Genomic DNA, 14719 nt, shown 5'->3' with positions numbered 1-14719 from the left:
AGGTGGTTTGAGAGAGGAGTGAGGGAAGATTTGCGTGTGCAAATCAACAAACCATCACTCAGCAGAGGTGGAGGACTCAGGCACAACTTATCTCCAACCTATAATGCTGCCCTTTCATCCATCCCCAGGAAAATCAGGACAATTCACACGTCCACCAGGTCGGCCACATTTAACAACCTGCTTAATGGGGGTAGGAGGAGCTGCCAGGGCGACTCAACTTTCAAACATTAATGTTTAATATGCAAATTATCCTGGAAGAGAAAATTCTCATCAGTTACATTCATGACGAAAGTGTCATACGCAGCGCTGCGTTGGCACTTCCCTCAGTAACCATGTTCTGTCATGTCCCAATTCCTCATCTCCTTCTGTTGGTACCTGAGTACATTAACTGTCCTCACCTGTACTTGTCCAGTATGTGTTCCTGCTCTGTTCCCGGTCTGGTCTGTTAAACCAGTTTTGTTGTCCTACCTGCACTGCACCGACATGCCAGGACAGGTTCACATAACCAAACACTGACACATTAAAGACCATAAAGAGCAGGAGAAGATGGTAATAACCTGGACCATGTAGAATGGCGGCAGATAGGCGAGAACTAGGCTGGTAGTAGCCTGGTGGGTAACACACTCGCCTATGAACCAGAAGACCCAGGTTCAAACCCCACTTACTACCATCGTGTCCCTGAGCAAGACACTTAACCCTGAGTGTCTCCAGGGGGGGACTGTCCCTGTAAATACTGACTGTAAGTCGCTCTGGATAAGGGCATCTGGTAAATGCTGTAAATGTGAATGCAAGAACTAGACATGGAGGGGACCTTCTTGAAGTTCCTGGCATGCTGTAGGAGACCCTGTCTCTCTGAATCTCTGTAATCGTATAAAACCTGAACTGCTGTTATGGTATTTATTTATTAACCAGCCTGTCAGAATGTGTGTATGTGTAACTGTGATAACTGACGCAGAAACTCTACTTCTTATGTTCAGAATATACTTGTGTTGTCATTATCTTGCTCAGGTGGTAGTTTCAGGTTCCTGTGGTGTGAATTAGGGGGCTTAGTGAAGGGCTTTATTTATTTTATGAGGACTTTATTGCATCCACTTTTTATTTATCATTCAATAACCTTCAATAACAATCACAGCATTCAAGTTTATAATTTTACACTTTATTTAAAGGAAAGAGGTAGGAAAGAAAGGTGGAAAGAAAGGTGACCATGTGAACTACATCAAAATATCTTGTACATCATGTCTTGCCATTTTCTGTTTTCTATCTGTCCCTGTTGTGTGTGAACTACCTTTGGTTGTCATGCGTGGGCATCAGAGTTCTGGTTCTCCTACTGGACCATCTCTGTGCTGGGCTTGCTCTGATCCCTTGTGATGGTGTGTTTCTCTGATCAAGCATGGTGAGGTAAGAATCCTTCCCATCAGCTTTTGCCTTTTTTGTTAGTCTTTTTGCAGTATTTACTGCTGATTCCGCCATCCCGTTGCTCTGTGGGTATCCAGACCTTTTGAAATAGTCTGATATAATCTCCATTTCTACTGAGTCCCCAGATGCATGTTCAGGTAAGTATGAGCGGCAGCATGTCCTTCCCCGGGATGTGACCTTGATGTCATATCTCTGCAGTCCAAGTAACATTATTTGCAGCCATTTTGGGGTATTCAGCAGGGGTTTACTTATTACATTTTCCAGTGGCTTATGGTTGGAATGAACAGTGACTTTCCGCCTGTACGTTTACTGATGGAACTTTTCCATCCCGTAGACGATGGCTAAGCATTCCTTTTCTATTTGGGCATAACCCCTTTCTGTTGGAGTCAATGTCCTGCTTCCATAAGCAACCAGCACCCCCTTCTGCAGCAAAGCAGCTCCTTACCCAGTCTCTGACGCATCACACTGGAGTGTCAGTGTTTCTTCTGGATTATAGTATTTGAGGATCGGATCTTTGATGATGGCGTCTTTGAGCTTTGTGAATGGTTGCTCATGCACATCTGACCATTCCCACATACTGTCTTTATGAGTTAGCTACCTCAGAATCTCACAGCCATCTGATAGGTGATCACAAAACTTTGAGAGATTGTTTATCATGCCCAGAAATCTTTGGACATCTTTGACATCTACTGGACATGGCATGTCCCTGACTGCTCGTACCTTTTCAGGCTCAACTCTGAGGCCATCTGCAGTAATTAAATGCCCGATGTAAGGGACCTCACTTCTTCTCAGTTGAAACTTTTTTACGTTAAGTTTGATGCTCTTTTCTCTACATCTGTTCAACAATGCTCTTAGTTTATTGTCATGGTCCTGGTTTGCTTTTTCCCAGGTTTCTCCCTCTCCTGTGATGAGGATGTCATCAGCGATGACATAGATACCTTGTAACCCTTCCAAAGTTTTCTCTGAAACACCTCTGGTGTGGGACTGATGCCCGTTGGCATCCTCAGCCATCTGTATCTGCCATACAGTGTGGCGAATGTGGTCACGTAGTTTGACTCCTCATTCAGAGTCACATGCCACACAGTGAAGACTTTTGCTCTAGATTGATCGGGCAGAATGTCATCAATTGTCGCCAGTGGAAAATGACATCATTTCAAAGCCCGCTTGAGTGGCCTTGGGTTTATGCATATTCTAAGATTCCCTGATGGCTTCCTGACAATTACAAGACTGCTGATCCATTCTGTGCTACAGTCTACTGGTGTAAAGATCCCTCTTTGATGAAGATCACTCAGCTCTGCTTTTAGTGGTGCCATCATTGTGATGGGAACTCTTCTCTTTGGGAGTTTCACTGGAGTTATTTCTGGGTCTGCTTCCATCTACACACCTTCCAAACATCCATCTCCCTGGAACACGTCAGCATAGATTTTCTTGATATTATCCATGCTCCACATTTCTACTTTCACAGTCTCCTCTGTGACAATACTGTCCACAGCCATGATGTTTGTGCTTCTATTGTACATCACATTGTGCTTCTATTGTCTTTTCAATTTGTGTGGATGGGTTTAGCAGGTTGACAGGAATTATATTACAGCTGGATCCACAATCCAACTGAAACTTCACCTGTTCTTTTCCGAGGAGCATGGCAGCAAAACGTTTTGAGGGCGGTCTCCGTTTGTCCTCCGTCACAGTGTTCACTGTTTCTACCATCACAGAGTAAGATGAGGAAAGTTACGAAGACATCTTTGTGGTAACGGTATGCACTGTCCTTTCTTTCTGCATTTTAGTTTTGCACAATGCAGCAAAATGATTGTCTTTTCCACATTTTTGGCACTTTTTTCCATATGCAGGACATTTCTTTTTATTTATGTACTGTACAAAACTTTTAGTTTACTGTGCTCTTACCGTCATTTTTTCACACCGCATGCTTTACTGCAAGCACCTCCTCTGCCACTCACCCTTCAATTGTTCTGCTGTTTTCTCTTGACAAACAATTCTATCGTGGATCAGAGAGTCTTTCATCTGGCAGAAATTGCACGTACTGGCGAGCTTTCTTAAGTCCGTTACATATTTGTCACCTTTCTCTTCCGAAAACTGATTCCTGACAAAAAACGGTACCTTTTAACTGTCTCGTTCACTTTTGGATTACGATGATCATCCAAAGCACTTATCAATCGGTCCTCAGTCCGATCCGGTGACAAAGCTCTCTTCCCGTCTCCCCAATGAGATAGCTGAGAACTTTCAGTTTCACGTTTTTGCTGGCATCCGCCAAAGTGACATCCTTATACAGCATAAACTCTTCTTTCCACGTTTTCCATGATTTCGCCAGATTAGTTGAGTCCAAGCAAAGGTTTGCTGACGGTCTCAGTCCCAACGAGTTTTCCATCCGCTCTGCGCCTGAACTCTCCGCTCTCTCGGCCAGTCTGCCGTAGTCTCGCGTTGTCTAGTAAATCTCTGTGCTCTTTTTCAAGAAACAAAGCACCGCTGCCACCATGTTTCATTCTATTCTGTACTATTAACAGAATGGATGGTATAACATCCGGTGTCACACAGAATTCAGCTCGTGCCACAACAACCATCCCATCAGATGGCACCTGGGGACTCACCTGTGCCCAATCAGGACAGCAGTTAAAAGCGGCTGCGACATTCTTTTGTGGACTCTGCAATTATTGTGTGTTATGTTGTTTGGAGTTCTGGCAATCACCACATGCCTGCGGCCTTTTGTTTCCCCTGTTTTCGGCCATCGCACCAGTTTGATTTGTATTGTAATAAATCATTGTTTGCATTATGTCCCGCCTCTGCGCTTCCTTCCCCCTGATGAGACCTAAAAGTCCTTAGCGGTGATCAACTCTCCACCAGTGTCGGGTTAGGGATGAGTGCAGAGGTGGAGTCCTCTGTGGTGAACCAACCAGAGGAACGAGCCAGGAGAAAACTCGGCCGGGTGCTGAGTGGCGAGGGTCCAGTCTTTGTTGGTCCAGGAAGACCTTCAGCTGGTGAGACAGGCTCTGCCTCAGCTTTGCCAGCTGCCCACTGCATTTCCTTTGAGTTCAACGGCGCTTCTTACAGCGGAATGAAAGGTACTTCTTGTAATTCTACAGAACCTGAACTGTTGTTAGATAAAAAGACTTCATTCACTGTCTGCTTGTCTTCTGGTGAGGAGCCACCTGAGCCATGGGGAAGATGGTGATTGTTCTCTTCAACGTTCCTGATGTGATGTTGCCCTTCAAGGAAAGTTGGAACAACCATAAATACAAGAGCAGCTCTACACACACACATGTATAATTTTATCACCTTTCTTCACCCACTCAACTTATAAATCTGCTGCTGACCTATGACCCTGCCTAGTGAACGTGATCCTCATTGGTGAGCAGTGCAGTGTGTTTTTAGCAGTGTGTGTCTGTGTGTGTGTGTGTGTGTGTGTGTTAGTGTGTGTTTGTGGTACCTTAACAATTCAGGATTTGACTTCTATCAGTCTTACCTCTGATCAGCTCTTGATATATTTTATTTCGTCTGATGTAACAGGCAACAAGGCAGAAAAGAACAAGCACCAGACCCACGATCACGATCACAATCACGATCACTGCCATCCAGTTCCAAACGGTGATGGTCTCTTTGTCTAATACATCTGTAACAAGAAATGAAGTTTTCAAAATCACTAGAGCACTAGATCTTTCTGTAAGATAAAAAAGAGCTCTGTATTGTAATAGATTCTTACCTGTTTCTTGATGTTTCCTCCCTGCTGCTTTCTTCTCTACAAGCACATGAAGGATTTTTCTGCACCAGTTCTGGCTGAATTCACCATCTACAAGATTCCAGTAACTGTTCTGGTTCCAGTTTGAAGCTACTGGAGCAGCCAGTTCAGAATCAGGTTCCCATGTTTGGGTCGTGGTGTTGAAGGTCAGAAAGTCGTCACCATTTAGACGCCATTTGTCAAAACTTGTGACCTCTGACCTGTTGCCAGTGCAGCCGCGGCATCTCTGAACAAAACCTGCAATTGTTTACAGTAGATTTCTTTCTGAATTATGGTTAAAATTTGAACAATTACTATTTTACAGAATACCAGATGATGCTGGACATTTATAATTCTACATCAAAAGAACCAAAAATATTTTTTTTTACATAATGAATGCAATGTGGTAGTAGCCCAGTGGGTAACACACTCGCCTATGACCCAGAAGACCCAGGTTTGAATCCCACTTACTACCATTGTGTCCCTGAGCAAGACACTTAACCCTAAGTTGCTCCAGGGAGACTGTCCCTGTAACTACTGATTGTAAGCCGCTCTGGATAAGGGCGTCTGATAAATGCTGTAAATGCAATGTTTTGTTATAATGCATTATCTCAGTAAGTTATTGTTAAAAACTTTCATTTGTCATGTATTGTGTATTAATATATGGTAAAATAGTCTTTAATTTACTGACCTGCTGAATCAGTGATTATTTTCATTATTTCCTCAAACCGTGTTACTTGTTCCCAGTACTGATCCCTACAGAAGTCCTGTCTTTCCTCCAGATCTTCAGTATTGAATGTTTGATGGACCCAGTCCTGTCTGGGTTCGTCTCTCAGCCCGTTATCATCACAATAAAATATGGTTTCACCGTCAAACACAGTCGTCTGATTAAATTTGTTCAGATCCTGCTGTACTGTGAACCGGAACTCCAGACTGTGATGTTCTGGAGAAAAATTAAACATTACAATCAATTTTAATATGTTCTCATAAATAAAATAAGTAATTGTCACTGTCCGAGTTCGGGGACGCATTCGCAGGCATGTTTGGAGCAGGTGGAGTAGTCGTCGTACTGGGAGAGGAGGACTGGAGGCGCTTAGCCGGTGATAAGGCGGCCGGAGGTGAACTGGGACGGGAGTGTGGCCGTGGAAGCGCCGCAGCGTGGCGGGGAGGGAACTCTGGCTCCGTGGGGGGTAACGGGGAAGATCGTATTAGCAAAAGGGGGCAGGCAAACTCAAGGTCAATGGCGGGCGAAGGTCGTGGTCACAATGGGGAATCCGATTAGAGATCGTCGTCACAAGAGGGGCAGGCAAAGTTCTAGGTCGGGGACAGGCAAAGGTCGTGGTCATGGATATCAATCAGTCGGGCATGGGAAAATAAGGCTGGCGTCTATGGAAGTAAGAGCGGGCAGTGTCTCCTCAGTGTCATCTAGCTTTTATACTTGGTGCTGCCCGCTCTCACTTCCGTTTCCGGGTTGCCGTCTCCCCGGCTTGTCTGGCACTCTCTGGTGGGCTCGAGGTGTATTGGCCGTGACAGAGCCCCCCCTCCTAGGCCCGGCACCTGACGGGCCCGGCCTATCAGGGTGTCGGTCGTGGAAGTCTAGGAGCAGGGCAGGATCCAGGATATCCCGCCGGGGAACCCAAGACCGGTCCGCCGACCCATATCCTTCCCAGTCCACCAGGTATTCCAGGCCGCGGCCCCGCCGACGTACATCCAGAAGGCGACGGACCGTGTAGGCCAGAGAGCCGTCAACCTGACGTGGAGATGGTGGTAGAGACGGGGGGGGGTTGCAGAGGCGACGAGTGAGCTTTACGGAGGTGGGAAACATGGAACACCGGGCTGACGCGCAGAGTGCGTGGGATGGCCAACTGGTATGCCACTGGGTTGACACGTCGGGTCACCCGGAACGGTCCTAGCTTTCTGGGGCTGGATGACATGGGCAGGCCTCGAGTGGAGACCCAAACCCTGTCACCGCGGTGGTACACGAGGCCTGGTCGCCGATGTCAGTCTGCCTGTCGTTTCATGCGCTCAGCAGTTCGGTTGAGGACCCGGTGAACTTGGGATCAGACTTTATGGAGTTGACGGAGTCGGCTGTTGACTGCCAACACCGGCCCCTCGACCATGGGTGTGGGGAACCACGTGGGTCTGAGGCCACCTTGAAGGGGGAACGTTCTGTGGCCGAGGAGCAGTGTTGGTTCCGCGCGAGCTCCGCCAAGAGGAGGTGTTGGGACCAGGAGGTAGGTCGGGCTGAGCAGTAACAGCGGAGGTATGTCTCCATCTCCTGGTTGACCCTCTAAGTCTGGCCATTAGGTTGGGGGTGGTACCCCGACGACAGACTGACCGACACCCCCAGTTGTCCCCAGAAGTGACGCCAGAACCTGGCGATGAACTGGGGGCCACGGTCCGAGAGGAGGTCCATTGGTGGTCCGAACTGCCGCACCACTTCCTGGATGACTACGTCGGCAGTTTGGGCAGCTGTAGGGAGTCCCGGCAGGGCGATGAACCGGGCCATCTTGGAGAACTGGCCGACCAGCACCATAATGGTGGTCATACCCCTGGATCTTGGCAGTCCCGTGACAAAATCCAGTGAGACATGGGACCATGGGCGATGGGGGCGAGGCAGGGGAAGTAGGAGTTCTTGTGGTCTCTGCGTGTCCGCTTTGTGAGATGCGCAGGTAGGGCAGCCTGCAACATATGCCTGTACATCCGTGACTAGGCCCGGCCACCAAAACGTCCGGCGAATATTGGCGAGGGTGTGCTGACGTCCCGGGTGCCCGGCCAGTGGGGTATCATGCCCCCATTGTAGGATGCGTGGACGGAGAGGGGGTGAGACGTACGTGAGGTTGGGAGGCAGGGGTGGTGTGCATGATCGGCAATTACGTCTTGCATGAGGGTCCAGTGCACAGGGGCAAGTAGAAAGGGCTGTGGGAGTATGGGAGAGGACGGATTGTCCTCCGTCGCCGGGACGTATCGGCGGGACAGGGCATCCGCCTTTGCATTTTTTGTGCCTGGGATATAGGACACAGTGAACTCGAACCGCGTGAAGAACAGAGCCCATCGTGCTTGCCGTGGGTTGAGGCGTTGGGCATTTTGGAGATACGCCAGATTGTTGTGGTCAGTCAGGACTAAAAAGGGGTGGACTGCCCCCTCCAGCCAATGGCGCCATTCCTCCAAAGCTAGTTTTATAGCCAGGAGTTCCCGGTTCCCGACATCATAATTTTGCTCAGCAGGATTGAGTCGCCGGGAGAAGAAGGCGCAGGGGTGCAATTTGTTGTCCTGGGGATTACGTTGTGACAGGACTGCTCCTATCCCTAGACTAGAGGCATCGACTTCAACGATGAATGGGAGTTGGGGGTCTGGATGGAGCAGGATGGGAGCCGTGGTGAAGAGATGTTTTAATTTGGTGAATGCCTGCTGAGCCAGGGGGTTCCATCGGAGTGTGGTGGGTTTGTCCTTGAGGAGGGAAGTCATGGGTTGGGCTACTTTGCTGAAGTTGCGGATGAATCGGCGGTAGAAGTTGGTGAATCCCAGGAATTGTTGGAGGTGTCGGATGGTGGTGGGCACTGGCCAATCAGCGACTGCTGTGGTCTTGACCGGGTCCATGGCGATTCCTTGGGGACTGATGTGGAAGCCCAGGAAGGAAATTTTGGTGGCATGGAAAGTGCTCTTTTCCAACTTGATGAAGAGACGGTTCTGTAGGAGATGCTGGAGGACTTTTCTGACGTGGGAGATGTGGGTCGAGAGGTTGGGTGAGTAAATGAGGATGTCGTCTAGATAGACAAACACAAACCGGTCTAACATGTCCCTGAGGACGTCATTGACAAGTGCCTGGAAGGCGGCTGGCCGGTTGGATAGGCCAAACGGCATGACCAGATATTCATAGTGTCCTGATGGTGTGATGAAGCCGGTCTTCCACTCGTCCCCCTCCCATATCCAAACAAGGTGGTATGCATTCCAGAGGTCCAGTTTTGTGAAGATGGTGGCTCCTGACAGTTGTTCGAATGCGGTATTCAGGAATGGGAGTGGGTACCGTTTTTTTCTTGGTTACCACGTTCAGTTTCCTATAATCGATGCATGGTCACAGTCCCCCGTCCTTCTTCCCCACAAAAAAGAATGGGGCGGCGGCTGGAGAGGTGGTAGGACGAATTACGCCACTAGCCAGGGATGCTGTAATGTACTCGTCCATCGCCTTTCGCTCCGGAAGCGAGAGCGAGTACAGCCGGCCTCGTGGTGGTCAATCGGCAAGTCATAAGGCCTATGGGGGGGCAGCTCCGCCGCCTTGTCCTTATCAAAGACCGCGGCAAGGTCATGGTAACAGTCGGGGACCCCCAGTGAGGCGGAGGTGGCGTCGTGTGGAGATCGGGACGTGGCCTCTGCCGGCTTCTCGGTCAACTCGTCTTCAATGGGTTTCAGTCGGTGGGCGTGGTTTGGTCATGGTTGCACCTGGAAGCGGGGTTAATGTGGGGTTGGGTTGAATAGGGGCAGATTGCGGTCTGTGGGCATAGTGGTTGCTGTTGTGGACTGGGGTTTTGGGCCTAGGCAGTGAGCATGGCATGGGTTAAGGGGCGTGGCCAAGTCTCACCGTTGCTATGTGTGTGGACCTAGAGCAAATTGGGGGCGTGGCCTGACGGAGTTGGTGGTGGGTGCATTGGCATCCCCACTGTTTGATGGTGCCCCTGGGCCAGTCAATATGGGGCTCATGGGTGGTCAGCCACGGGTAACCTAACACTATGGGGTCATGGGGTGTTGTGGTTAGGTAGAATATAATTTCTTCAACATGGTTGGGCTCAAGGCAGACGAGTACGGGTTTGGTTTGGTAAAGTACTTGCCCTGAGCCCACCGGGCTGCCATCCAGTCCCATAACCGTGCGTGGTGGATCACACCGGGAGACTGGGAGCTTGAGTCGGGTGGCCAGGTCAATGTCGATTAAGTTAATGGCCGCGCCGGAGTCCACCAGTGCTCGCCCCTGATGTTGGCCGGGTCTGGGTTTCTTCCAGCAGATGATGATAGGAAGTGAGCAGCGGGTGGTGGCTCTGGGAAGTGCCTTGGTGCTCCCCCGGGGGCTCTGAACCTGGGGCAAGTGGAGGGGGTTTCCCGATGGTCGTGGTTTGATTCGGCGGTATGGACAGGCAGCGCTGAGGGAGTTTGGGCCTCCGCAGTAGTAGCAGAGTTTCTGCTCCTCTCTTCGTTTTCGTTCCTGGGGAGGGAGCGGGGGTCGGGCTCGGCTCATTTGCATGGGTTCTTCAGATGCGTGGTGGGGCGGAGCCCTAGGGGCGTCATGCTGGCGCGTGGCGGGGGTGCAGTGGAAAGGGGCGTGGCTACGTCGTTCTTGGCTGCGCTCGGCGAGACGTCGGTCGATGGACGTGGCCAGCACGATAATGCTGTCCAGCGTGGTTCCCCAATCGCGATTCACCATCTCGTATTTCACCGCCTCCCGGAGGCTGTGGTAGAACGCGGCGGGGAGCGCGGCGTCAGTCCACCCACTGTCGCTCGCCAGGATTCGAAATTCAATTGCGTAATCGCTCACGCTCCGATTTCCCTGACGTAACGACATGAGCTGCAGAGACGCCGCGCGTCGCCCGGTCTCACCCTGAAACACGATCTGGAGGCGGTCCAGGAAGGCGGGGACAGACAGACAGATCGGGTCGCGCTGCTCCACCAGCGGCGTGACCCATTCCAGCGCGCATCCGGTCAGCCGCGTAATAATATACGCGACCGCCGTTTCTTCGTCAGGGAGGTGGGCGGCTTGGAGGCGGAGAAGCAGCCGGCACTGCATGATAAATCCGCAACAGCTTCTGGAATCCCCGTCGTAAAGCGGCAGCGGGGCCAATCCAGCCAGGGTGGACATACGCGAATCCGAAGTGGGAACTGCAGGACCGGGACAGCTGGACTGGGACTCCAACGAGTGGACGTGGGCCGAAAGATCAGCGAGAGCGAAGCTGATCTGGATTAGTGCGCGCTGCTGCTGGAGCTGCGTGTCTTGGTGATCCTGGATAGAAACGTGCTGCTGCTGCAGGAACACGGTCACCTGAGCCAGCGTGGTTGCCATGTCTGCTGCGTCAGGAGATGGCCCGCTCTTACTGTCACTGGCCGAGTTCGGGGACGCATTCGCAGGCATGCTTGGAGCGGGTGGAGTAGTCGTCGTACTGGGAGAAGAGGACTGGAGGTGCTTAGCCGGTGATAAGGCGGCCGGAGGTGAGCTGGGACGGGAGTGTGGCCGTGGAAGCGCCGCAGCGTGGCGGGGAGGGAACTCTGGCTCCGTGGGGGGTAACGGGGAAGATCGTATTAGCAAAAGGGGGCAGGCAAACTCAAGGTCAATGGCGGGCGAAGGTCGTGGTCACAATGGGGAATCCGATTAGAGATCGTCGTCACAAGATGGGCAGGCAAAGTTCTAGGTCAGGGACAGGCAAAGGTCGTGGTCATGGATATCAATCAGTCGGGCGTGGGAAAATAAGGCTGGCGTCTATGGAAGTAAATTCGTCAAAGAGCGGGCAGTGTCTCCTCAGTGTCATCTAGCTTTTATACTTGGTGCTGCCCGCTCTCACTTCCGTTTCCGGGTTGCCGTCTCCCCGGCTTGTCCGGCACTCTCTGGTGGGCTGGAGGAGTATTGGCCGTGACAGTAATGTATATCAAGCAAATTGCAATGGTTTTGTTTTTGTACCTTAAAATATATTCTTTTATAAGTGAAGTGATTGTCACATGTGATACACAGCAGCACAGCACATGGTGCACACAGTGATATTTGTCCTCTGTATTTAACCCATCACCCTTGGTGAGCAGTGGGCACCATGACAGGCGCCCGGGGAGCAGTGTGTGGGGACGGTGCTTTGCTCAGTGGGACCTCAGTGGCACCTTGGCAGATCGGGATTCGGCAACCTTTTGATTACAGGGCCGCTTCCTTAACCACTAGGCCACCACTGCCCCATATAATCCATATAAAGGCATGAAGTTCCAGTGGAGGCAGGAAGTGACGTGTAGGAGGGCAGGTAGTGTACTTTATTCTACTCTACTCGTTCTAACCGAGAAAAGCTGTTTCTGATGGACAGGACGAGTGTCAAGCTCGAAAACACGAACCTACACACTACAGACGTCATTGAAAAAGGCAGAGAAAACGTGTAAATAAAGAGAAGCCGCCTGACGTCGCAGTAGCGTGTGACGTCATGATCTGAAATCAGCGCGCCAGGGGGAACTGAATTTTATGTAACGCCTGTTTAAAGTGTAATGGCTGCCAGAAACGGAAGCCAGTGGAGGAGAAGACTGTAACTACAGATATTAATTCGAATCCCGATCCGCCAAGGTGCCACTGAGGTGCCACTGAGCAAAGCACCGTCCCCACATACTGCTCCCCGGGCGCCTGTCATGGTGCCCACTGCTCACTCAGGTTAAATACAGAGGACACGTTTGCTGTAGTGTTTCACAATCACTTCACTTTATTTACTTTCACCTATTAACCGCCAGGAAACACGCACTAATTATCATTTAATTCCTTACTTACCGGAACTTATTGAAAGCTGTATGAAGGCTGCTAGCAGAATCCAGAGCCATTTACAGTTTAGTGTGAGGGGCAGGACGCCCACCCAGTACTTGTGGTCCCGGTTCTCCACTTTTTCACCCAGCTTTTTCCCGGATATTAATGAAGTTCAGAAACAGTGAAGGGAGTTGTCACCTCCAGGAGACCAGCAAAAAAAAATCCTCTTTTTTTAGAATTCCCACATCCTCCGTTTGATCCAGTCAATAAGCAGCACCACCAATAACTAAATATTCATATTTTTTGCCATAAAAGTATCACTGGTGAAAGTTGTATAGTCTGGTTGGGCTGGTGCTGTTGACACAGGTAAAAAAAACCCTCGTTCAAACAAGAAATCAGGATCAGATTCCTGAATACGCCGAGTACCGAGCTGTGCAAAGTCAAGACAACACAAAAAATTGAGCACCCCACTTTATGAGCGGCGGGGCTCAGGCCCACCTCGACTCAGCCTCGCCAGCAACTTCTGTCTTGGGTTCATCGTGAACTGCAGACTTTTTTTCTAGTACTGCATTCTCACGCCACGCCGCGCCGCACAGACTGAATAGTTCTACTTACTTCCTGTGTCTTGTGGAAAGCGGGTGTGTCTGGAAGGAGTCCTGCCTCAGCATGAACATTACAGAGAACAGTATTTCTCACGGAAGAGTATTATATTAACATGTTTATTCCCTTTATGTGTATTGGAACAACACAAAAACAGGAGGAAACAAAAGCAAATTTGACATAATGTCTCACAAAACTCCAAAAATGGGCTGGACAAAAATATTGGCACCCTTAACTCGCTTCCTATAACCATCAATAAGCTTCTTACACCTCTCACCCGGAATTTTGGACCACTCTTCCTTTGCAAACTGCTCCAGGTCTCTCATATTGGAGGGGCGCCTTTTCCCAACAGCAATTTTAAAATCTCTCCACAGGTGTTCAATGGGATTTAGATCTGGGCCCATTGATGGCCACTTCAGAACCCTCCAGCGCTTTGTTGCCATCCATTTCTGGGTGCGTTTTGAAGTATATTTGGGGTCATTGACCCCAGATCTCAAACAAAACCCAGCTTTCTGACACTGGGCCCTACAGTATGACCCCAAATCATTTGGTAATGGTCAGATTTCATGATGCCTTGTACACAGTCAAGGCACCCAGGGCCAGATGCAGCAAGACAACCACAAAACATCATTGAACCTCCACCATATTTGAGTGTAGGTACAGCTAGCTGCAGGACAGCTTGAATTTACTTGAAACTTGTTTGGGGCTGCTTATCCACATTCCAGACAATCCTGCGTTGCGACCTGTCGCTTCTGTTTACGCACAGAGAGACGTCCACACATGTTACTTGCCCCAGGTGAGCAAACAATCTTTTCCATCCACAATTTTGAAAGGGTGCCAATATTTTTGTCCCGCCCATTTTTGGAAATATTTGAGACATTATACTTTTTTCCTCCTGTTTTTGTTTTGTTCCACATAAAGGGAATAAACATGTGTTCATGCAATACTTTTCTGTGAGAAATACTTAGGGGTGCCACCAATTTTGGCCATGACTGAAGCTGAAAGGAAAATTGAAGTGATTGTTAACGTGGAACGCTCTTTATTAATCATGTGTGGCAGTACGGGGTGTGGTTACCACCTGGGTTGACCCTTGGCATGTTTGTGTTAAAGGTCAACCAATCCCAAGATGGCCATAAAAAGCCCTAAAATGGGTGGTAGTAGTGGGTAACACACTCGCCTATGAACCAGAAGACCCAGGTTCAAACCCACTTACTACCATCGTGTCCCTAAGCAAGACACTTAACCCTGAGTGTCTCCGGGGGGGACTGTCCCTGTAAGTACTGATTGTAAGTTGCTCTGTATAAGGACGCCTGGTAAATACTGTAAATATAATGTAAAAATAAAAGCCCTAGCGTAGCACCTTAGGCATAACATGCATCCCTCCCCTGAGCACTCTCAACTCCGACCTCCAGTTTTGGGCCTTGGCACACGCCAGATCTCAGAACCGCACTGTTCCGCACTGCAGCACAACCAATAACTAAATTTCATGTTTTTACTGCACCATAAAAAGT

At 49.7% G+C, this 14719-nt stretch overlaps 1 long non-coding RNA gene across 1 annotated transcript; it reads right to left on the bottom strand.

The window, feature by feature from the left end:
* Positions 1-974: 974 nt before the first annotated feature.
* LOC114797467 (uncharacterized) lies at positions 975-13236 on the bottom strand. Its single transcript, XR_003750863.1, has 5 exons — positions 12636-13236; positions 5835-6086; positions 5129-5401; positions 4892-5038; positions 975-4634 (listed from the first exon to the last, which is right to left on the bottom strand). It is a non-coding gene; the product is annotated as an uncharacterized LOC114797467 (long non-coding RNA).
* Positions 13237-14719: the final 1483 nt, after the last annotated feature.

Source organism: Denticeps clupeoides, chromosome 9 (genome assembly GCF_900700375.1).
Source record: "Denticeps clupeoides chromosome 9, fDenClu1.1, whole genome shotgun sequence".
Lineage (NCBI taxonomy): Eukaryota > Metazoa > Chordata > Actinopteri > Clupeiformes > Denticipitidae > Denticeps > Denticeps clupeoides.
Note: the sequence above shows the minus strand (reverse complement) of the source record. Positions and strands in the feature narration are given on the sequence as shown.